This window comes from Lampetra fluviatilis, chromosome 23 (genome assembly GCF_964198595.1).
Source record: "Lampetra fluviatilis chromosome 23, kcLamFluv1.1, whole genome shotgun sequence".
NCBI lineage: Eukaryota > Metazoa > Chordata > Hyperoartia > Petromyzontiformes > Petromyzontidae > Lampetra > Lampetra fluviatilis.
Genome location: NC_136297.1, coordinates 723386 through 746931, shown reverse-complemented (window position 1 = coordinate 746931; position 23546 = coordinate 723386).

Genomic DNA, 23546 nt, shown 5'->3' with positions numbered 1-23546 from the left:
TGATGATGGGGGTGGTGATGGGGGTGATGATGGGGTCTTGATGGGGTGCTGATGGGGATGGTGATGGGGGTGTTGATGGGTGTGATGATGGGGGTGTTGATGGGGGTGTTGATGGGGGTGATGATGGGGGTGGTGATGGGGGTGATGATGGGGGTGTTGATGGGGGTGTTGATTGGGGTGATGATGAGGGTGTGATGGGGGTGTTGATTGGGGTGTTGATGGGGGTGGTGATGTTGATGGGGGTGTTGATGGGGGTGGTGAGGGGGTGATGATGGGGGTGATGATGGGGGTGTTGATGGGGGTGTTAATGGAGGTGATGATAGGGGTTTTGATGTGGGTGTTGATGGGGGTGTTGATGGGGGTGATGATGGGGGTGATGATGGGGGTGTTGAAGGGGGTGTTGATGGGGGTGTTGATGGAGGTGGTGATGGGGGTAGTGATGGGGGTGATGATGGGGGTGGTGATGGGGGTGATGATGGGGGTGGTGATGGGGGTGATGATGGGGTCTTGATGGGGGTGTAGATGGGGGTGGTAATGGGGGTGTTGATGGGGGTGATGATGGGGGTGTTGATGGGGGTATTGATGGGGGTGATGATGGGGGTGGTGATGGGGGGGGTGATGATGGGGGTGATGATGGGGGTGTTGATATGGGTGTTGATGGGGGTGTTGATGGGGTGTTGATGGGGGTGCTGATGGGGGTGATGATTGAGGTGTTGATGGGGGTGTTGATGGGGGTGTTGATGGGGGTGGTGATGGAGGTGTTGATGGGGGTGATGATGGGGGTGTTGATGGGGGTGTTGATGGGGGTTTTGATGGGGGTGTTAGGTGATGGGGGTGGTGATGGGGGTGGTGATGGGGGTGTTGATGGGGGTGGTGATGGGGGTGGTGATGGGGGTGATGATGGGGGTGATGATGGGGGTGGTGATGGGGGTGTTGATGGGGTTGATGATGAGGGTGGTGATGGGGGTGATGATGGGGGTGATGATGGGAGTGGTGATGGGGGTGGTGATGGGGGTGATGATGGGGGTGCTGATGGGGGTGATGATGGGGGTGATGATGGGGGTGTTGTTGGGGGTGGTGATGGGGGTGATGATGGGGGTGATGATGGGGGTGGTAATGGGGGTGATGATGGGGGTGGTGACGGGGGTGGTGATGGGGGTGTTGATGGGGGTGATGATGGGGGTGTTGATGTGGGTGTTGATGGGGGTGTAGATGAGGGTGTTGATGTGGGTGTTGATGGGCGTGTTGATGGGGGTGTTGATGGGGGTGTTGATGGGGGTGATGATTGGGGTGTTGATTGGGGTGTTGATGGGGGTGATAATGGGGGTGTTGATGGGGGTGTTGATGGGGGTGATCATGGGGGTGATGATGGGGTGTGTTGATTGGGGTGGTGATGGGGGTGGTGAGGGGGGTGGTGATGGGGGTAGTGATGGGGGTGGTGATGGGGGTTATTATGGGAGTGGTGATGGGGGTGGTGGTGGTGGTGATGATGGGTGTGTTGATGGGGGTGTTGATGGGGGTGTTGATGGGGGTGATGATGGGAGTGGTGATGGGGGTGTTGATGGGGGTGATGATGGGGGTGATGATGGGGGTGATGATGGGGGTGGTGATGGGGGTGATGATGGGGGTGGTGATGGGGGTGGTGATGGGGTGATGATGGGGGTGGTAATGGGGGTGATGATGGGGGTGGTGATGGGGGTGGTGATGGGTGTGGTGATGGGGGTGATGATGGGGGTGATGATGTGGGTGATGATGGGGGTGGTGATGGGGGTGGTGATGGGGGTGTTCATGGGGGTGATGATGGGGGTGGTGATGGGAGTGATGATGGGGGTGATGATGGGGGTGGTGATGGGGGTGATGATGGGGTCTTGATGGGGGTGCTGATGGGGATGGTGATGGGGGTGATGATGGGGTCTTGATGGGGGTGTAGATGGGGGTGGTGATGGGGGTGTTGATGGGGGTGATGATGGGGGTGTTGATGGGGGTATTGATGGGGCTGATGATGGGGGTGTTGATGCGGGTGATGTTGGGGGTGTTGATGGGGGTGTTGATGGGGTGATGATGGGGTGTTGATGGGGGTGTTGATGGGGGTGGTGATGGGTGTGTTGATGGGGGTGTTGATGGGAGTGTTGATGGGGGTGTTGATGGGGGTGCTGATGGGGGTGATGATTGGGGTGTTGAAGGGGGTGTTGATGGGGGTGTTGATGGGGGTGGTGATGGGGATGGTGATGGGGGTGTTGATGGGGGTGATGATGGGGGTGTTGATGGGGGTGTTGATGGATGTGATGATGGGGGTGGTGATGGGGGTGTTGATGGGGGTGTTGATGGGGGTGTTGATGGGGGTGGTGATGGGGATGGTGATGGGGGTGTTGATGGGGGTGATGATGGGGGTGTTGATGGGGGTGTTGATGGGGGTGATGATGGGGGTGTTAGGTGATGGGGGTGGTGATGGGGGTGTTGATGGGAGTGGTGATGGGGGTGGTGATGGGGGTGATGATGGGGGTGTTGATGGGGGTGGTGATGGGGGTGGTGATGGGGATGTTCATGGGGGTGTTGATGGGAGGGTGATGATGGGGGTGTTGATATGGGTGTTGATGGGGGTGTTGATGGGGGTGATGATGGGGGTGATGATGGGGGTGTTGATGGGGGTGTTGATGGGGGTGTTGATGGGGGTGTTGATGGGGGTGATGATGGGGGTGATGATGGGGGTGTTAATTGGGGTGTTGATGGGGGTGATGATGGGGGTGTTGATGGGGGTGTTGATGGGGGTGTTTATGGGGGTGGTGATGGGGATGGTGATGGGGGTGTTGATGGGGGTGATGATGGGGGTGTTGATGGGGGTGTTGATGGGGGTGATGATGGGGGTGTTGATGGGGTTGTTGATGGTGTTGATGGGGGTGTTGATGGTGGTGGTGATGGCGATGGTGATGGAGGTGTTGATGGGGGTGATGATGGGGGTGTTGATGGGGGTGTTGATGGGGGTTATGATGGGGGTGTTAGGTGATGGGGGTGGTGATGGGGGTGTTGATGGGGGTGGTGATGGGGGTGGTGATGGTGGTGATGATGGGGGTGATGATGGGGGTGGTGATGGGGGTGTTGATGGGGTTGATGATGAGGGTGGTGATGGGGGTGATGATGGGGGTGATGATGGGAGTGGTGATGGGGGTGGTGATGGGGGTGATGATGGGGGTGCTGATGGGGGTGATGATGGGGGTGATGATGGGGGTGTTGTTGGGGGTGGTGATGGGGGTGATGATGGGGGTGATGATGGGGGTGGTGATCGGGGTGATGATGGGGGTTGTGATGGGGGTGGTGAGGGGGGTGTTGATGGGGGTGATGATGGGGGTGTTGATGTGGGTATTGATGGGGGTGTAGATGGGGGTGATGATGGGGGTGATGATGGGGGTGATGATGGGGGTGTTGATGAGGGTGTTGATGGGGGTGTTGATGGGCGTGTTGATGGGGGTGTTGATGGGGGTGTTGATGGGGGTGATGATTGGGGTGTTGATTGGGGTGTTGATGGGGGTGATAATGGGGGTGTTGATGGGGGTGTTGATGGGGGTGATGATGGGGGTGATGATGGGGGTGTTGATTGGGGTGGTGATGGGGGTGGTGAGGGGGGTGGTGATGGGGGTAGTGATGGGGGTGGTGATAGGGGTTATTATGGGAGTGGTGATGGGGGTGGTTGTGGGGGTGGTGGTGGGGGTGATGATGGGGGTGTTGATGGGGGTGTTGATGGGGGTGTTGATGGGGGTGATGATGGGAGTGGTGATGGGGGTGTTGATGGGGGTGATGATGGGGGTGATGATGGGGGTGATGATGGGGGTGGTGATGGGGGTGATGATGGGGGTGGTGATTGGGGTGGTGATTGGGGTGGTGATGGGGTGATGATGGGGGTGGTAATGGGGGTGATGATGGGGGTGGTGATGGGGGTGGTGATGGGTGTGGTGATGGGGGTGATGATGGCGGTGGTGATGGGGGTGACGATGGGGGTGTTGATGGGGATGATGATGGAGGTGTTGATGTGGGTGTTGATGGGGTGTTGATGGGGGTGATGATTGGGGTGATGATGGGGGTGGTGATGGGGGTGTTGATGATGGGGTCTTGATGGGGGTGGTGATGGGGGTGTTGATGGGGGTGATGATGGGGGTGGTGATGGGGGTGTTGATGATGGGGTGTTGATGGGGGTGGTGATGGGCGTGTTGATGGGGGTGATGATGGGGGTGTTGATGGGGGTGATGATGGGGGTGGTGATATAAGTGATGATGGGGGTGGTGATGGGGGTGATGATGGGGGTGGTGATGGGGGTGATGATGGTGGTGATGATGGGGGTGGTGATGGGGGTGATGATGGGGGTGTTGATGGGGGTGTTGATGAGGAGGAAGTTGACGGTGGGACGCGTTGGGATAGAAAAAGGAGGTGGGTGGTGTCATGAGGATGGTCATGGGTGATGGGAGGATGGTGATGGGAGGAGGGTGATGGGAGAAGGGTGATGGTCATGAGTGATGGGAGGATGGTGATGGGAGGAGGGTGATGGTCATGGGTGATGGGAGAATGGTGATGGCAGGTGAGTAATGGGTGATGGGAGGATGGTGATGGGAGGTGGGTGAATGGTGATGGGAGGATGGTGATGGGAGGAGGGTGATGGGAGGTGGGTGAATGGTGATGGGAGGATGGTGATGGGAGGTGGGTGAATGGTGATGGGAGGATGGTGATGGGAGGAGGGTGATGGGAGGAGGGTGATGGTCATGGGAGATGGTGATGGGAGGTGAGTAATGGGTGATGGGAGGATGGTGATGAGAGGTGGGTGAATGGTGATGGGAGGATGGTGATGGGAGGAGGGTGATGGTCATGGGTGATGGGAGGATGGTGATGGGAGGTGAGTGATGGGTAATGGGAGGATAGTGATGGGAGGTGGGTGATGGGAGGAGGGTGATGGTCATGGGTCATGGGAGGATGGTGATGGCAGGTGAGTGATGGGTGATGGGAGGATGGTGATGGGAGGTGGGTGAATTGTGAAGGGAGGATGGTGATGGGAGGAGGGTGATGGTCATGGGTGATGGGAGAATGGTGATGGCGGGTGAGTAATGGGTGATGGGAGGATGGTGATGGGAGGTGGGTGAATGGTGATGGGAGGATGGTGATGGGAGGAGGGTGATGGGAGGTGGGTGAATGGTGATGGGAGGATGGTGATGGGAGGTGGGTGAATGGTGATGGGAGGATGGTGATGGGAGGAGGGTGATGGGAGGAGGGTGATGGTCATGGGAGATGGTGATGGGAGGTGAGTGATGGGTGATGGGAGGATGGTGATGAGAGGTGGGTGAATGGTGATGGGAGGAGGGTGATGGGAGAAGGGTGATGGTCATGAGTGATGGGATGATGGTGATGGGAGGTGAGTGATGGGTGATGGGAGGATGGTGATGGGAGGTGGGTGAATGGTGAAGGGAGGATGGTGATGGGAGGAGGGTGATGGTCATGGGTGATGGGAGAATGGTGATGGCAGGTGAGTAATGGGTGATGGGAGGATGGTGATGGGAGGTGGGTGAATGGTGATGGGAGGATGGTGATGGGAGGAGGGTGATGGGAGGTGGGTGAATGGTGATGGGAGGATGGTGATGGGAGGTGGGTGAATGGTGATGGGAGGATGGTGATGGGAGGAGGGTGATGGGAGGAGGGTGATAGTCATGGGAGATGGTGATGGGAGGTGAGTGATGGGTGATGGGAGGATGGTGATGAGAGGTGGGTGAATGGTGATGGGAGGATGGTGATGGGAGGAGGGTGATGGTCATGGGTGATGGGAGGATGGTGATGGGAGGTGAGTGATGGGTGATGGGAGGATGGTGATGGGAGGTGGGTGATGGGAGGAGGGTGATGGTCATGAGTGATGGGAGGATGGTGATGGCAGGTGAGTGATGGGTGATGGGAGGATGGTGATGGGAGGTGGGTGAATGGTGATCGGAGGATGGTGATGAGAGGTGGGTGAATGGTGATGGGAGGATGGTGATGGGAGGAGGGTGATGGGAGGATGGTGATGGGAGGTGGGTGAATGGTGAAGGGAGGATGGTGATGGGAGGAGGGTGATGGTCATGGGTGATGGGAGAATGGTGATGGCAGGTGAGTAATGGGTGATGGGAGGATGGTGATGGGAGGTGGGTGAATGGTGATGGGAGGATGGTGATGGGAGGAGGGTGATGGGAGGTGGGTGAATGGTGATGGGAGGATGGTGATGGGAGGTGGGTGAATGGTGATGGGAGAATGGTGATGGGAGGAGGGTGATGGGAGGAGGGTGATGGTCATGGGAGATGGTGATGGGAGGTGAGTGATGGGTGATGGGAGGATGGTGATGAGAGGTGGGTGAATGGTGATGGGAGGAGGGTGATGGGAGAAGGGTGATGGTCATGAGTGATGGGAGGATGGTGATGGGAGGTGAGTGATGGGTGATGGGAGGATGGTGATGGGAGGTGGGTGAATGGTGAAGGGAGGATGGTGATGGGAGGAGGGTGATGGTCATGGGTGATGGGAGAATGGTGATGGCAGGTGAGTAATGGGTGATGGGAGGATGGTGATGGGAGGTGGGTGAATGGTGATGGGAGGATGGTGATGGGAGGAGGGTGATGGGAGGTGGGTGAATGGTGATGGGAGGATGGTGATGGGAGGTGGGTGAATGGTGATGGGAGGATGGTGATGGGAGGAGGGTGATGGGAGGAGGGTGATGGTCATGGGAGATGGTGATGGGAGGTGAGTGATGGGTGATGGGAGGATGGTGATGAGAGGTGGGTGAATGGTGATGGGAGGATGGTGATGGGAGGAGGGTGATGGTCATGGGTGATGGGAGGATGGTGATGGGAGGTGAGTGATGGGTGATGGGAGGATGGTGATGGGAGGTGGGTGATGGGAGGAGGGTGATGGTCATGGGTGATGGGAGGATGGTGATGGCAGGTGAGTGATGGGTGATGGGAGGATGGTGATGGGAGGTGGGTGAATGGTGATCGGAGGATGGTGATGAGAGGTGGGTGAATGGTGATGGGAGGATGGTGATGGGAGGAGGGTGATGGGAGGTGGGTGATGGGAGGATGGTGATGGGAGGAGGGTGATGGGAGGAGGGTGATGGTCATGGGTGATGGGAGGATGGTGATGGCAGGTGAGTGATGGGTGATGGGAGGATGGTGATGGGAGGAGGGTGATGGGAAGATGGGAGGAGGGTGATGGTCATGGGTGATGGGAAGATGGTGATGGGAGGTGAGTGATGGGTGATGGGAGGATGGGGATGGGAGGTGGGTGAATGGTGAAGGGAGGATGGTGATGGGAGGAGGGTGATGGGAGGTGAGTGATGGGAGGATGGTGATGGGAGGAGGGTGATGGGAGGAGGGTGATGGTCATGGGTGATGGGAGGATGGTGATGGCAGGTGAGTAATGGGTGATGGGAGGATGGTGATGGGAGGTGGGTGAATGGTGATGGGAGGATGGTGATGGGAGGTGAGTGATGGGAGGATGGTGATGGGAGGATGGTGATGGGAGGAGGGTGATGGTCATGGGTGATGGGAGGATGGTGATGGGAGGTGAGTGATGGGTGATGGGAGGATGGTGATGGGAGGTGGGTGAATGGTGATGGGAGGATGGTGATGGGAGGTGAGTGATGGGAGGTGAGTGATGGGAGGATTGTGATGGGAGGAGGGTGATGGGAGGATGGGAGGAGGGTGATGGTCATGGGTGATGGGAGGATGGTGATGGGAGGTGAGTGATGTGTGATGGGAGGATTGTGATGGGAGGATGGTGATGGGAGGATGGTGATGGGAGGTCGGTAATGGGAGGTGAATGATGGGACATCCTGGACCTCGCCTAAGTCAACTCAGACTTAAATAAGTCATCTGGCGCAATACGGAGAGGGTCTGACCTTAATAGGTGCTCGCTGACAGTCCTTGTCCCAACAGTCTATGAAGGTAACACCTACAGCACTGTCCTCCCCTTAGATCGACTCAGCCTGAAGTTCAGCGTGCGGGGGGATGTGCCAGCACCGCCGTCACGTGCTCAATTAAATGTGTTCAGTCATTTAAATTAAATATAAAACACATCCCCCATCGTCGCCGTGCGGCGAAGCGTGGGCAGAGCGATCGGCTGTGCGACTGAGTGAGCGAGAGAGCGATTGAGTGAGCGAGAGAGCGGGTGAATGAGCGAGCGAGTGGGTGAATTAGCGATTGAAAGGGGTGAGTGGGTGGCCGAGTGAATGAGCCAGGTGATGATTGGGAGGGAGGGTGAGTACGTGAGTGAGTGAGTGATTTAGTGAGTGATTGAGTGAGTGATTGAGAGAGTTCTAGATTTGAAGCTTTCGTGACTGCAAGGAATCATATTCTTAGGTTTTTTCGGTAAAGTCACGTAGGTAAAACATCAAAATTAATGAAAATAAAATAAAATAAAAATAAAAATCACGACGTTTCGGAGGCAACACAAGTCTTCGTCATCAGGTGGGACCGTCACAGCCGAATTAGCTGCATCAAGTGAGGCAATAGTTGAAGGGGGGAGGAGAGGGGTGGGGGAGCTCATCAGAATGTGGTAGCCAATGAATGGAACGTATCGGGAGGGAGGGGGGCGGGGCTCAAAGACAGCACGGAGTGCTAAGTACAACGCATCGGGAGGGGGAGGGGGGGCCCCGCTCCCCCCCCCCCTCCCGATACGTTCCATTCATTGGCTACCACATTCTGATGAGCCCCCCCCTCTCCTCCCCCCTTCAACTTGCTTATAAGGGATTACTTCTTGAATCATTGCCTCACTTGATGCAGCTAATTCGGCTGTGACGGTCCCACCTGATGACGGAGACTTGTGTTGCCTCCGAAACGTCGTGATTTTTGTTTTTATTTTATTTTCTTTTCATTAATTTTGATGTTTTACCTACGTGACTTTACCAAAAAAACCTAAGAATATGATTGAGAGAGTGATTGAGAGAGTGAGTGATTGAGTGAGTGATTTAGTGAGTGAGTGAGTGATTTAGTGAGTTATTGAGTGATTGAGTGAGTTATTTAGTGAGTGAGTGATTGAGTGAGTGATTGAGTGAGTAAGTGATTCAGTGAGTGAGTGATTGAGTGAGTGAGTGTGTGAGTGAGTGAGATGATTGAGTGAGTGATCGAGTGAGTGGGTGAGTGAGTGATTGAGTGAGTGAGTGATTGAGTGAGTGAGTGATTGATTGAGTGAGTGGGTGATTGTGTGATTGAGTGAGTGATTGCGTGAGTGATTGAGTGAGTGAGTGATTGAGTGATTGAGTGAGTGAGTTATTGAGTGAGTGAGTGAGTTATTTAGTGAGTGATTTAGTGAGTGATTGAGGGAGTGGTTTAGTGAGTGAATGATTGAATGAGTGAGTGATTGAGTGAGTGAGTGAGTGATTGAGTGAGGAGTTAGTGAGTGAGTTAGTTTGTGAGTGAGTGAGTGAGTTAGTGAGTGAGTGATTGAGTGAGTGAGTGATTGAGTGAGTGAGTGATTCAGTGAGTGAGTGATTGAGTGATTGAGTGATTGAGTGATTGAGTGAGTGAGTGGGTGATTGTGTGATTGAGTGAGTGATTGCGTGAGTGATTGAGTGAGTGAGTGATTGAGTGATTGACTGAGTGAGTGATTGAGTGAGTGAGTGAGTTATTTAGTGAGTGATTTAGTGAGTGATTGAGGGAGTGGTTTAGTGAGTGAATGATTGAATTAGTGAGTGATTGAGTGAGTGATTCAGTGAGTGAGTGAGTGATTAAGTGAGTGAGTGATTGAGTGAGTTAGTGAGTGATTGAGTGAGTGAGGAGTTAGTGAGTGAGTTAGTTTGTGAGTGAGTGAGTTAGTGAGTGAGTGATTGAGTGAGTGAGTGATTGAGTGAGTGAGTGATTCAGTGAGTGAGTGATTGAGTGAGTGAGTGTGTGAGTGAGTGAGTGAGATGATTGAGTGAGTGATTGAGTGATTGAGTGAGTGAGTGAGTGATTGAGTGAGTGAGTGGGTGAGTGAATGGGTGAGTGAGTGGGTGAGTGAATGGGTGAGTGAGTGAGTGATTGAGTGATTGAGTGAGTGATTGAGTGATTGAGTGAGTGAGTGAGTGATCTAGTGATTGAGTGAGTGAGTGAGAGATTGAGTGAGTGATTCAGTGAGTGAGTGAGTTAGTTTGTGAGTGAGTGAGTTAGTGAGTGAGTGATTGAGTGAGCGAGTGAGTGATTGAGTGATTGAGTGAGTGATTGAGTGAGTGAGTGAGTGATTGAGTGATTGAGTGAGTGAGTGAGTGAGTGATTGAGTGATTGAGCGGGTGAGTGATTGAGTAAGTGAGTGATTGAGTGATTGAGTGAGTAAGTGAGTGATTTAGTGAGTTATTGAGTGATTGAGTGAGTTATTTAGTGAGTGAGTGAGTGTGTGAGTGAGTGAGATGATTTAGTGAGTGGGTGAGTGAGTGAGTGAGTGATTGAGTGATTGAGTGAGTGAGTGAGTGATTGAGTGAGTGAGTGGGTGAGTGAGTGAGTGATTGAGTGATTGAGTGAGTGAGTGAGTGAGTGAATGATTGAATGAGTGAGTGATTGAGTGAGTGATTCAGTGAGTGAGTGAGTGATTAAGTGAGTGAGTGACTGAGTGATTGAGTGAGTGAGGAGTTAGTGAGTGAGTTAGTTTGTGAGTGAGTGGGTTAGTGAGTGAGTGATTGAGTGAGTGAGTGATTGAGTGAGTGAGTGAGTGATTCAGTGAGTGAGTGAGTGATTGAGTGAGTGAGTGAGTGATTGAGTGAGTGATTGAGTGAGTGAGTGAGTGGGTGAGTGAGTGAGTGAGTGATTGAGTGATTGAGTGAGTTATTTAGTGAGTGAGTGATTGAGTGAGTAAGTGATTCAGTGAGTGAGTGATTGAGTGAGTGAGTGTGTGAGTGAGTGAGATGATTGAGTGAGTGATTGAGTGAGTGGGTGAGTGAGTGATTGAGTGAGTGAGTGATTGAGTGAGTGAGTGAGTGAGTGATTGATTGAGTGAGTGAGTGAGTGGGTGAGTGAGTGAGTGATGGAGTGATTGAGTGAGTGATTGAGTGAGTAAGTGGGTGATTGTGTGATTGAGTGAGTGATTGCGTGAGTGATTGAGTGAGTGAGTGAGTGAGTGATTGAGTGAGTGAGTGAGTGAGTGAGTTATTTAGTGAGTGATTTAGTGAGTTATTGAGGGAGTGGTTTAGTGAGTGAATGATTGAATGAGTGAGTAATTGAGTGAGTGATTCAGTGAGTGAGTGAGTGATTAAGTGAGTGAGTGATTGAGTGAGTGAGTGAGTGAGTGATTGAGTGAGTGAGGAGTTAGTGAGTGAGTTAGTTTGTGAGTGAGTGAGTGAGTTAGTGAGTGAGTGATTGAGTGAGTGAGTGATTGAGTGAGTGAGTGATTCAGTGAGTGAGTGATTGAGTGATTGAGTGATTGAGTGAGTGAGTGGGTGATTGTGTGATTGAGTGAGTGATTGCGTGAGTGATTGAGTGAGTGAGTGATTGAGTGATTGAGTGAGTGAGTGATTGAGTGAGTGAGTGAGTTATTTAGTGAGTGATTTAGTGAGTGTTTGAGGGAGTGGTTTAGTGAGTGAATGATTGAATGAGTGAGTGATTGAGTGAGTGATTCAGTGAGTGAGTGATTAAGTGAGTGAGTGATTGAGTGAGTGAGTGATTGAGTGAGTGAGGAGTTAGTGAGTGAGTTAGTTTGTGAGTGAGTGAGTTAGTGAGTGAGTGATTGAGTGAGTGAGTGATTGAGTGAGTGAGTGAGTGATTCAGTGAGTGAGTGATTGAGTGAGTGAGTGAGTGTGTGAGTGAGTGAGTGAGATGATTGAGTGAGTGATTGAGTGATTGAGTGAGTGAGTGAGTGATTGAGTGAGTGAGTGGGTGAGTGAATGGGTGAGTGAGTGGGTGAGTGAATGGGTGAGTGAGTGAGTGATTGAGTGATTGAGTGAGTGATTGAGTGATTGAGTGAGTGAGTGAGTGATCTAGTGATTGAGTGAGTGAGTGAGTGAGAGATTGAGTGAGTGATTCAGTGAGTGAGTGAGTTAGTTTGTGAGTGAGTGAGTTAGTGAGTGAGTGATTGAGTGAGCGAGTGAGTGATTGAGTGATTGAGTGAGTGATTGAGTGAGTGAGTGAGTGATTGAGTGATTGAGTGAGTGAGTGATTGAGTAATTGAGCGGGTGAGTGATTGAGTAAGTGAGTGATTGAGTGATTGAGTGAGTAAGTGAGTGATTTAGTGAGTTATTGCGTGATTGAGTGAGTTATTTAGTGAGTGAGTGATTGAGTAAGTGAGTGATTGAGTGAGTGAGTGATTCAGTGAGTGAGTGATTGAGTGAGTGAGTGTGTGATTGAGTGAGATGATTGAGTGAGTGATTGAGTGATTGGGTGAGTGGGTGAGTGAGTGAGTAAGTGATTGAGTGATTGAGTGAGTGAGTGAGTGAGTGATTGAGTGATTGAGTGAGTGAGTGAGTGAATGATTGAATGAGTGAGTGATTGAGTGAGTGATTCAGTGAGTGAGTGAGTGATTAAGTGAGTGAGTGACTGAGTGATTGAGTGAGTGAGGAGTTAGTGAGTGAGTTAGTTTGTGAGTGAGTGAGTGAGTGATTGAGTGAGTGAGTGATTGAGTGAGTGAGTGATTCAGTGAGTGAGTGAGTGATTGAGTGAGTGAGTGAGTGATTGAGTGAGTGATTGAGTGAGTGAGTGGGTGAGTGAGTGAGTGAGTGATTGAGTGATTGAGTGAGTGATTGAGTGATTGAGTGATTGAGTGAGTGAGTGAGTGATTTAGTGATTGAGTGAGTGAGTGAGTGAGAGATTGAGTGAGTGATTCAGTGAGTGAGTGAGGGATTAAGTGAGTGAGTGATTGAGTGAGTGATTGAGTGAGTGAGGAGTTAGTTTGTGAGTGAGTTAGTGAGTGAGTGATTGAGTGATTGAGTGGGTGAGTGAGTGAGTGATTGAATGATTGAGTGAGTGATTGAGTGAGTGAGTGATTGAGTGATTGAGTGAGTGAGTGAGTGATTGAGTGAGTGAGTGATTGAGTGATTGAGTGAGTGATTGAGTGAGTGAGTGAGTGAGTGAGTGATTGAGTGATTGAGCGAGTAATTGAGTGAGTGATTGAGTGAGTGAGTGGGTGAGTGAGTTAGTGATTGGGTGAGTGAGTGAGTTATTTAGTGAGTGATTGAGTGACTGAGTGAGTGAGTGATTGAGTGATTGAGTGAGTGAGTGATTGAGTGAGTGAGTGATTGAGTGAGTGAGTGATTGAGTGAGTGATTTAGTGAGTGATTGAGGGAGTGGTTTAGTGAGTGAATGATTGAATGAGTGAGTGATTGAGTGAGTGATTCAGTGAGTGAGTGAGTGATTAAGTGAGTGAGTGATTGAGTGAGTGAGTGAGTGAGTGATTGAGTGAGTGAGGAGTTAGTGAGTGAGTTAGTTTGTGAGTGAGTGAGTTAGTGAGTGAGTGATTGAGTGAGTGATTGAGTGAGTGAGTGATTCAGTGAGTGAGTGATTGAGTGAGTGAGTGTGTGAGTGAGTGAGATGATTGAGTGAGTGATTGAGTGATTGAGTGAGTGAGTGAGTGATTGAGTGAGTGAGTGGGTGAGTGAATGGGTGAGTGAGTGGGTGAGTGAATGGGTGAGTGAGTGAGTGATTGAGTGATTGAGTGAGTGATTGAGTGATTGAGTGAGTGAGTGAGTGAGGAGTTAGTGAGTGAGTTAGTTTGTGAGTGAGTTAGTGAGTGAGTGATTGAGTGAGCGAGTGACTGATTGAGTGATTGAGTGAGTGATTGAGTGATTGAGTGAGTAAGCGAGTGATTTAGTGAGTTATCGAGTGATTGAGTGAGTTATTTAGTGAGTGAGTGATTGAGTAAGTGAGTGATTGAGTGAGTGAGTGATTGAGTGAGTGAGTGAGTGAGTGATTGAGTGAGTGAGTGAGTGTGTGAGTGAGTGAGATGATTGAGTGAGTGATTGAGTGATTGAGTGAGTGGGTGAGTGAGTGAGTGAGTGAGTGAGTGATTGAGTGATTGAGTGAGTGAGTGATTGAGTGAGTGAGTGGGTGAGTGAGTGAGTGATTGAGTGATTGAGTGAGTGAGTGATTGAGTGAGTGAGTGAGTGAGTGACTGATTGAATGAGTGAGTGATTGAGTGAGTGATTCAGTGAGTGAGTGAGTGAGTGATTAAGTGAGTGAGTGACTGAGTGATTGAGTGAGTGAGGAGTTAGTGAGTGAGTTAGTTTGTGAGTGAGTGAGTTAGTGAGTGAGTGATTGAGTGAGTGAGTGATTGAGTGAGTGAGTGAGTGATTCAGTGAGTGAGTGAGTGATTGAGTGAGTGAGTGAGTGATTGAGTGAGTGAGTGAGTGAGTGAGTGAGTGAGTGAGTGAGTGAGTGATTGAGTGAGTGAGTGAGTGAGTGATTGAGTGAGTGAGTGGGTGAGTGAGTGAGTGAGTGAGTGATTGAGTGATTGAGTGAGTGATTGAGTGATTGAGTGATTGAGTGAGTGAGTGAGTGATTTAGTGATTGAGTGAGTGAGTGAGAGATTGAGTGAGTGATTCAGTGAGTGAGTGAGGGATTAAGTGAGTGAGTGATTGAGTGAGTGATTGAGTGAGTGAGGAGTTAGTTTGTGAGTGAGTTAGTGAGTGAGTGATTGAGTGATTGAGTGGGTGAGTGAGTGAGTGATTGAGTGATTGAGTGAGTGATTGATTGAGTGAGTGAGTGATTGAGTGATTGAGTGAGTGAGTGATTGAGTGATTGAGTGGGTGAGTGATTGAGTGAGTGAGTGAGTGATTGAGTGAGTGAGTGATTGAGTGAGTGAGTGAGTGATTGAGTGATTGAGCGAGTAATTGAGTGAGTGATTGAGTGAGTGAGTGGGTGAGTGAGTTAGTGATTGGGTGATTGAGTGAGTGAGTGATTGAGTGGGTGAGTGATTGAGTGAGTGAGTGAGTGATTGAGTGAGTGAGTGATTGAGTGAGTGAGTGAGTGATTGCGTGAGTGATTGAGTGAGTGATTGAGGGAGTGGTTTAGTGAGTGAATGATTGAATGAGTGAGTGATTGAGTGAGTGATTCAGTGAGTGAGTGAGTGATTAAGTGAGTGAGTGATTGAGTGAGTGAGTGAGTGAGTGATTGAGTGAGTGAGGAGTTAGTGAGTGAGTTAGTTTGTGAGTGAGTGAGTGAGTGAGTTAGTGAGTGAGTGAGTGATTGAGTGAGTGAGTGATTGAGTGAGTGAGTGATTCAGTGAGTGAGTGATTGAGTGATTGAGTGATTGAGTGAGTGGGTGATTGTGTGATTGAGTGAGTGATTGCGTGAGTGATTGAGTGAGTGAGTGGGTGAGTGAGTGAGTGATTGAGTGATTGAGTGAGTGATTGAGTGATTGAGTGATTGAGTGAGTGAGTGATTTAGTGATTGAGTGAGTGAGTGAGAGATTGAGTGAGTGATTCAGTGAGTGAGTGAGGGATTAAGTGAGTGAGTGATTGAGTGAGTGATTGAGTGAGTGAGGAGTTAGTTTGTGAGTGAGTTAGTGAGTGAGTGATTGAGTGATTGAGTGGGTGAGTGAGTGAGTGATTGAGTGATTGAGTGAGTGATTGAGTGAGTGAGTGAGTGATTGAGTGATTGTATGAGTGAGTGATTGAGTGATTGAGTGGGTGAGTGAGTGATTGAGTGAGTGAGTGAGTGAGTGATTGAGTGAGTGAGTGATTGAGTGAGTGAGTGAGTGATTGAGTGATTGAGCGAGTAATTGAGTGAGTGATTGAGTGAGTGAGTGGGTGAGTGAGTTAGTGATTGGGTGTGTGAGTGAGTGATTGAGTGAGTGATTGAGTGACTGAGTGAGTGAGTGATTGAGTGATTGAGTGAGTGAGTGATTGAGTGGGTGAGTGATTGAGTGATTGAGTGAGTGAGTGATTGAGTGATTGAGTGAGTGAGTGATTGAGTGAGTGATTCAGTGAGTGAGTGAGTGATTAAGTGAGTGAGTGACTGAGTGATTGAGTGAGTGAGGAGTTAGTGAGTGAGTTAGTTTGTGAGTGAGTGGGTTAGTGAGTGAGTGATTGAGTGAGTGAGTGATTGAGTGAGTGAGTGAGTGATTCAGTGAGTGAGTGAGTGATTGAGTGAGTGAGTGAGTGATTGAGTGAGTGATTGAGTGAGTGAGTGAGTGAGTGGGTGAGTGAGTGAGTGAGTGATTGAGTGATTGAGTGAGTTATTTAGTGAGTGAGTGATTGAGTGAGTAAGTGATTCAGTGAGTGAGTGATTGAGTGAGTGAGTGTGTGAGTGAGTGAGATGATTGAGTGAGTGATTGAGTGGGTGAGTGATTGAGTGAGTGAGTGAGTGATTGATTGAGTGAGTGAGTGAGTGGGTGAGTGAGTGAGTGATGGAGTGATTGAGTGAGTGATTGAGTGAGTAAGTGGGTGATTGTGTGATTGAGTGAGTGATTGCGTGAGTGATTGAGTGAGTGAGTGATTGAGTGATTGAGTGAGTGAGTGAGTGAGTTATTTAGTGAGTGATTTAGTGAGTGATTGAGGGAGTGGTTTAGTGAGTGAATGATTGAATGAGTGAGTAATTGAGTGAGTGATTCAGTGAGTGAGTGAGTGATTAAGTGAGTGAGTGATTGAGTGAGTGAGTGAGTGAGTGATTGAGTGAGTGAGGAGTTAGTGAGTGAGTTAGTTTGTGAGTGAGTGAGTGAGTTAGTGAGTGAGTGATTGAGTGAGTGAGTGATTGAGTGAGTGAGTGATTCAGTGAGTGAGTGATTGAGTGATTGAGTGATTGAGTGAGTGAGTGGGTGATTGTGTGATTGAGTGAGTGAGTGATTGAGTGAGTGAGTGATTGAGTGATTGAGTGAGTGAGTGAGTTATTTAGTGAGTGATTTAGTGAGTGTTTGAGGGAGTGGTTTAGTGAGTGAATGATTGAATGAGTGAGTGATTGAGTGAGTGATTCAGTGAGTGAGTGAGTGATTAAGTGAGTGAGTGATTGAGTGAGTGAGTGAGTGATTGAGTGAGTGAGGAGTTAGTGAGTGAGTTAGTTTGTGAGTGAGTGAGTTAGTGAGTGAGTGATTGAGTGAGTGAGTGATTGAGTGAGTGAGTGAGTGATTCAGTGAGTGAGTGATTGAGTGAGTGAGTGAGTGTGTGAGTGAGTGAGTGAGATGATTGAGTGAGTGATTGAGTGATTGAGTGAGTGAGTGAGTGATTGAGTGAGTGAGTGGGTGAGTGAATGGGTGAGTGAGTGGGTGAGTGAATGGGTGAGTGAGTGAGTGATTGAGTGATTGAGTGAGTGATTGAGTGATTGAGTGAGTGAGTGAGTGATCTAGTGATTGAGTGAGTGAGTGAGTGAGAGATTGAGTGAGTGATTCAGTGAGTGAGTGAGTTAGTTTGTGAGTGAGTGAGTTAGTGAGTGAGTGATTGAGTGAGCGAGTGAGTGATTGAGTGATTGAGTGAGTGATTGAGTGAGTGAGTGAGTGATTGAGTGATTGAGTGAGTGAGTGATTGAGTAATTGAGCGGGTGAGTGATTGAGTAAGTGAGTGATTGAGTGATTGAGTGAGTAAGTGAGTGATTTAGTGAGTTATTGCGTGATTGAGTGAGTTATTTAGTGAGTGAGTGATTGAGTAAGTGAGTGATTGAGTGAGTGAGTGATTCAGTGAGTGAGTGATTGAGTGAGTGAGTGTGTGATTGAGTGAGATGATTGAGTGAGTGATTGAGTGATTGGGTGAGTGGGTGAGTGAGTGAGTAAGTGATTGAGTGATTGAGTGAGTGAGTGAGTGAGTGAGTGATTGAGTGATTGAGTGAGTGAGTGAGTGAATGATTGAATGAGTGAGTGATTGAGTGAGTGATTCAGTGAGTGAGTGAGTGATTAAGTGAGTGAGTGACTGAGTGATTGAGTGAGTGAGGAGTTAGTGAGTGAGTTAGTTTGTGAGTGAGTGAGTGAGTGATTGAGTGAGTGAGTGATTGAGTGAGTGAGTGAGTGATTCAGTGAGTGAGTGAGTGATTGAGTGAGTGAGTGAGTGATTGAGTGAGTGATTGAGTGAGTGAGTGGGTGAGTGAGTGAGTGAGTGAGTGATTGAGTGATTGAGTGAGTGATTGAGTGATTGAGTGATTGAGTGAGTGAGTGAGTGATTTAGTGATTGAGTGAGTGAGTGAGAGATTGAGTGAGTGATTCAGTGAGTGAGTGAGGGATTAAGTGAGTGAGTGATTGAGTGAGTGATTGAGTGAGTGAGGAGTTAGTTTGTGAGTGAGTTAGTGAGTGAGTGATTGAGTGATTGAGTGGGTGAGTGAGTGAGTGATTGAATGATTGAGTGAGTGATTGAGTGAGTGAGTGATTGAGTGATTGAGTGAGTGAGTGATTGAGTGGGTGAGTGATTGAGTGAGTGAGTGAGTGATTGAGTGAGTGAGTGATTGAGTGATTGAGTGAGTGATTGAGTGAGTGAGTGAGTGAGTGATTGAGTGATTGAGCGAGTAATTGAGTGAGTGATTGAGTGAGTGAGTGGGTGAGTGAGTTAGTGATTGGGTGAGTGAGTGAGTTATTTAGTGAGTGATTGAGTGACTGAGTGAGTGAGTGATTGAGTGATTGAGTGAGTGAGTGATTGAGTGAGTGAGTGATTGAGTGAGTGAGTGATTGAGTGAGTGATTTAGTGAGTGATTGAGGGAGTGGTTTAGTGAGTGAATGATTGAATGAGTGAGTGATTGAGTGAGTGATTCAGTGAGTGAGTGAGTGAGTGAGTGATTAAGTGAGTGAGTGATTGAGTGAGTGAGTGAGTGATTGAGTGAGTGAGGAGTTAGTGAGTGAGTTAGTTTGTGAGTGAGTGAGTTAGTGAGTGAGTGATTGAGTGAGTGATTGAGTGAGTGAGTGATTCAGTGAGTGAGTGATTGAGTGAGTGAGTGTGTGAGTGAGTGAGATGATTGAGTGAGTGATTGAGTGATTGAGTGAGTGAGTGAGTGATTGAGTGAGTGAGTGGGTGAGTGAATGGGTGAGTGAGTGGGTGAGTGAATGGGTGAGTGAGTGAGTGATTGAGTGATTGAGTGAGTGATTGAGTGATTGAGTGAGTGAGTGAGTGAGGAGTTAGTGAGTGAGTTAGTTTGTGAGTGAGTTAGTGAGTGAGTGATTGAGTGAGCGAGTGACTGATTGAGTGATTGAGTGAGTGATTGAGTGATTGAGTGAGTAAGCGAGTGATTTAGTGAGTTATCGAGTGATTGAGTGAGTTATTTAGTGAGTGAGTGATTGAGTAAGTGAGTGATTGAGTGAGTGAGTGATTGAGTGAGTGAGTGAGTGATTGAGTGAGTGAGTGAGTGTGTGAGTGAGTGAGATGATTGAGTGAGTGATTGAGTGATTGAGTGAGTGGGTGAGTGAGTGAGTGAGTGATTGAGTGATTGAGTGAGTGAGTGATTGAGTGAGTGAGTGGGTGAGTGAGTGAGTGATTGAGTGATTGAGTGAGTGATTGAGTGAGTGAGTGAGTGAGTGAGTGACTGATTGAATGAGTGAGTGATTGAGTGAGTGATTCAGTGAGTGAGTGAGTGAGTGATTAAGTGAGTGAGTGACTGAGTGATTGAGTGAGTGAGGAGTTAGTGAGTGAGTTAGTTTGTGAGTGAGTGAGTTAGTGAGTGAGTGATTGAGTGAGTGATTGAGTGAGTGAGTGAGTGATTCAGTGAGTGAGTGAGTGAGTGATTGAGTGAGTGAGTGAGTGAGTGAGTGATTGAGTGAGTGAGTGAGTGAGTGAGTGATTGAGTGAGTGAGTGAGTGATTGAGTGAGTGAGTGAGTGATTGAGTGATTGAGTGAGTGATTGAGTGATTGAGTGAGTGATTCAGTGAGTGAGTGAGGGATTAAGTGAGTGAGTGATTGAGTGAGTGATTGAGTGATTGAGTGATTGAGTGAGTGAGTGAGTGATTGAGTGAGTGAGTGAGTGATTGAGTGATTGAGTGAGTGAGTGATTGAGTGATTGAGTGGGTGAGTGATTGAGTGAGTGAGTGAGTGATTGAGTGAGTGAGTGATTGAGTGAGTGAGTGAGTGATTGAGTGATTGAGCGAGTAATTGAGTGAGTGATTGAGTGAGTGAGTGGGTGAGTGAGTTAGTGATTGGGTGTGTGAGTGAGAAATTGAGTGAGTGATTGAGTGACTGAGTGAGTGAGTGATTGAGTGATTGAGTGATTGAGTGAGTGAGTGATTGAGTGGGTGAGTGATTGAGTGAGTGAGTGAGTGATTGAGTGAGTGAGTGATTGAGTGAGTGAGTGAGTGATTGCGTGAGTGATTGAGTGAGTGATTGAGGGAGTGGTTTAGTGAGTGAATGATTGAATGAGTGAGTGATTGAGTGAGTGATTCAGTGAGTGAGTGAGTGATTAAGTGAGTGAGTGATTGAGTGAGTGAGTGAGTGATTGAGTGAGTGAGGAGTTAGTGAGTGAGTTAGTTTGTGAGTGAGTGAGTGAGTGAGTGAGTTAGTGAGTGAGTGATTGAGTGAGTGAGTGATTGAGTGAGTGAGTGATTCAGTGAGTGAGTGATTGAGTGATTGAGTGATTGAGTGAGTGGGTGATTGTGTGATTGAGTGAGTGATTGCGTGAGTGATTGAGTGAGTGAGTGGGTGAGTGAGTGAGTGATTGAGTGATTGAGTGAGTGATTGAGTGATTGAGTGATTGAGTGAGTGAGTGATTTAGTGATTGAGTGAGTGAGTGAGAGATTGAGTGAGTGATTCAGTGAGTGAGTGAGGGATTAAGTGAGTGAGTGATTGAGTGAGTGATTGAGTGAGTGAGGAGTTAGTTTGTGAGTGAGTTAGTGAGTGAGTGATTGAGTGATTGAGTGGGTGAGTGAGTGAGTGATTGAGTGATTGAGTGAGTGATTGAGTGAGTGAGTGAGTGATTGAGTGATTGTATGAGTGAGTGATTGAGTGATTGAGTGGGTGAGTGAGTGATTGAGTGAGTGAGTGAGTGAGTGATTGAGTGAGTGAGTGATTGAGTGAGTGAGTGAGTGATTGAGTGATTGAGCGAGTAATTGAGTGAGTGATTGAGTGAGTGAGTGGGTGAGTGAGTTAGTGATTGGGTGTGTGAGTGAGTGATTGAGTGAGTGATTGAGTGACTGAGTGAGTGAGTGATTGAGTGATTGAGTGAGTGAGTGATTGAGTGGGTGAGTGATTGAGTGATTGAGTGAGTGAGTGATTGAGTGATTGAGTGAGTGAGTGAGTGAGTGAGTTATTTAGTGAGTGATTTAGTGAGTGATTGAGGGAGTGGTTCAGTGAGTGAATGATTGAATGAGTGAGTGATTGAGTGAGTGATTCAGTGAGTGAGTGAGTGATTAAGTGAGTGAGTGATTGAGTGAGTGAGTGAGTGATTGAGTGAGTGAGGAGTTAGTGAGTGAGTTAGTTTGTGAGTGAGTGAGTGAGTGAGTTAGTGAGTGAGTGATTGAGTGAGTGAGTGATTGAGTGAGTGAGTGATTCAGTGAGTGAGTGATTGAGTGATTGAGTGATTGAGTGAGTGGGTGATTGTGTGATTGAGTGAGTGATTGCGTGAGTGATTGAGTGAGTGAGTGGGTGAGTGAGTGAGTGAGTGATTGAGTGATTGAGTGAGTGATTGAGTGATTGAGTGAGTGATTCAGTGAGTGAGTGAGGGATTAAGTGAGTGAGTGATTGAGTGAGTGATTGAGTGAGTGAGGAGTTAGTTTGTGAGTGAGTTAATGAGTGAGTGATTGAGTGGGTGAGTGAGTGAGTGATTGAATGATTGAGTGAGTGATTGAGTGAGTGAGTGAGTGATTGAGTGATTGAGTGAGTGAGTGATTGAGTGATTGAGTGGGTGAGTGATTGAGTGAGTGAGTGAGTGATTGAGTGAGTGAGTGAGTGATTGAGTGATTGAGTGAGTGATTGAGTGAGTGAGTGAGTGATTGAGTGATTGAGCGAGTAATTGAGTGAGTGATTGAGTGAGTGAGTGGGTGAGTGAGTTAGTGATTGGGTGTGTGAGTGAGTGATTGAGTGAGTGATTGAGTGACTGAGTGAGTGAGTGATTGAGTGAGTGAGTGATTGAGTGAGTGAGTGAGTTATTTAGTGAGTGATTTAGTGAGTGATTGAGGGAGTGGTTTAATGAGTGAATGATTGAATGAGTGAGTGATTGAGTGAGTGATTCAGTGAGTGAGTGAGTGATTAAGTGAGTGAGTGATTGAGTGAGTGAGTGAGTGAGTGATTGAGTGAGTGAGGAGTTAGTGAGTGAGTTAGTTTGTGAGTGAGTGAGTTAGTGAGTGAGTGAGTTAGTGAGTGAGTGATTGAGTGAGTGAGTGAGTGATTGAGTGAGTGAGTGATTGAGTGAGTGAGTGTGTGAGTGAGTGAGTGAGATGATTGAGTGAGTGATTGAGTGATTGAGTGAGTGAGTGAGTGAGTGATTGAGTGAGTGAGTGAGTGGGTGAGTGAATGGGTGAGTGAGTGGGTGAGTGAATGGGTGAGTAAGTGAGTGAGTGATTGAGTGATTGAGTGAGTGATTGAGTGATTGAGTGAGTGAGTGAGGAGTTAGTGAGTGAGTTAGTTTGTGAGTGAGTTAGTGAGTGAGTGATTGAGTGAGCGAGTGAGTGATTGAGTGAGTGAGGAGTTAGTGAGTGAGTTAGTTTGTGAGTGAGTGAGTTAGTGAGTGAGTGATTGAGTGAGTGAGTGATTGAGTGAGTGAGTGATTCAGTGAGTGAGTGATTGAGTGAGTGAGTGTGTGAGTGAGTGAGATGATTGAGTGAGTGATTGAGTGATTGAGTGAGTGAGTGAGTGATTGAGTGAGTGAGTGAGTGGGTGAGTGAATGGGTGAGTGAGTGGGTGAGTGAATGGGTGAGTGAGTGAGTGAGTGATTGAGTGATTGAGTGAGTGATTGAGTGATTGAGTGAGTGAGTGAGTTAGTTTGTGAGTGAGTTAGTGAGTGAGTGATTGAGTGAGCGAGTGACTGATTGAGTGATTGAGTGAGTGATTGAGTGATTGAGTGAGTAAGTGAGTGATTTAGTGAGTTATTGAGTGATTGAGTGAGTTATTTAGTGAGTGAGTGATTGAGTAAGTGAGTGATTGAGTGAGTGAGTGATTGAGTGAGTGAGTGAGTGATTGAGTGAGTGAGTGAGTGTGTGAGTGAGTGAGATGATTGAGTGAGTGATTGAGTGATTGAGTGAGTGGGTGAGTGAGTGAGTGAGTGATTGAGTGATTGAGTGATTGAGTGAGTGAGTGATTGAGTGAGTGAGTGGGTGAGTGAGTGAGTGATTGAGTGATTGAGTGAGTGATTGAGTGAGTGAGTGAGTGACTGATTGAATGAGTGAGTGATTGAGTGAGTGATTCCGTGAGTGAGTGAGTGATTAAGTGAGTGAGTTACTGAGTGATTGAGTGAGTGAGGAGTTAGTGAGTGAGTTAGTTTGTGAGTGAGTGAGTTAGTGAGTGAGTGATTGAGTGAGTGAGTGATTGAGTGAGTGAGTGAGTGATTCAGTGAGTGAGTGAGTGATTGAGTGAGTGAGTGAGTGAGTGAGTGAGTGAGTGAGTGATTGAGTGAGTGAGTGGGTGAGTGAGTGAGTGAGTGAGTGAGTGAGTGATTGAGTGATTGAGTGAGTGATTGAGTGATTGAGTGATTGAGTGAGTGAGTGAGTGATTTAGTGATTGAGTGAGTGAGTGAGAGATTGAGTGAGTGATTCAGTGAGTGAGT